The 933-nt window shown below is 43.4% G+C and overlaps 1 pseudogene; it reads right to left on the bottom strand.

Annotated features, from left to right (window-relative positions):
• Positions 1-278: 278 nt before the first annotated feature.
• Positions 279-399, bottom strand: LOC116081338 (annotated as a pseudogene).
• Between the last annotated feature and the right edge of the window lie 534 nt (positions 400-933).

Here is a 933-nt window from a genome sequence, read left to right as displayed (position 1 = left end):
TCTGATCCCAGGCCCTTGCAGCACCCCACAGATTGTCTCAGGCTAGCTCCATGTCCCGGCTCTATGGCACCTGTTTGGTGGTCATCTCAGACTTTCACCTCATCTGGCCTACCCAAGTGGCTTCATGAAAGGGTTGTCTGTCTCAAGCTTTCCCTTGCCAAGGGCCCTCAATCTCAGGCAGGGTTCTTCTGGCCTCCAGCTTGCTCCTAGTCCTCGGAGCAGTAGGTACCTGCCCAGTCCCTTCTGGAGGTTGTCTCAGGCTCGCTTTTTTTTAGGGGAATATTAGGCTACTAATCATCCAGATGTTCATAGGTCAGAACACATAGCCTCTCTCCTCTCTGCCACCTACTGACGCACATGTGACAGAGCAGCCACACTTACAATGCTTCTAGGGGCAGGATTGTTTTGTTTTGTCTTTTTTTTTTTTTTTGAGACAGGGTTTTGCTGTGTAGCCCTGGCTGTCCTGGAACTCACTGTGTAGACCAGGCTGGCCTCGAACTCATAAATCCACCTGCCTCTGCCTCTCAAGTGCTGAGATTAAGGGCGTGTGCCACCACTGCCCAGCGATATTTTGTCTTTTTTTCCTCTCCAATTTGTTTGTTTGTTTTTTTCTATTTATTTTTGTTTTTGAGAGAGGAAGAACATGAAGTTGGGTGGTTAAGGAGGCAGTAAAGGAATATGATAATGATATGTTGTTTAAAATTTTAATAAAAAAAATTAATCTATTGAAAGAAAAAATGCTATTACCTGAAGTCTATGCCATCTTTAAATTTACTCCACCAAATTACTTAGTCCCTTGATTTTAAATTCAGCCTTACTGAAAGTCTCAGGTCACAGGCAAAGTATAAATTATTTGCTAGAGCATAATATAGTGAATTATAGTCCAGTTCACAACAGAGCCTTTATTTCCTCCTAGAACCTTCATTTCCAACC

Source organism: Mastomys coucha, unplaced genomic scaffold (genome assembly GCF_008632895.1).
Source record: "Mastomys coucha isolate ucsf_1 unplaced genomic scaffold, UCSF_Mcou_1 pScaffold6, whole genome shotgun sequence".
Lineage (NCBI taxonomy): Eukaryota > Metazoa > Chordata > Mammalia > Rodentia > Muridae > Mastomys > Mastomys coucha.
Note: the sequence above shows the minus strand (reverse complement) of the source record. Positions and strands in the feature narration are given on the sequence as shown.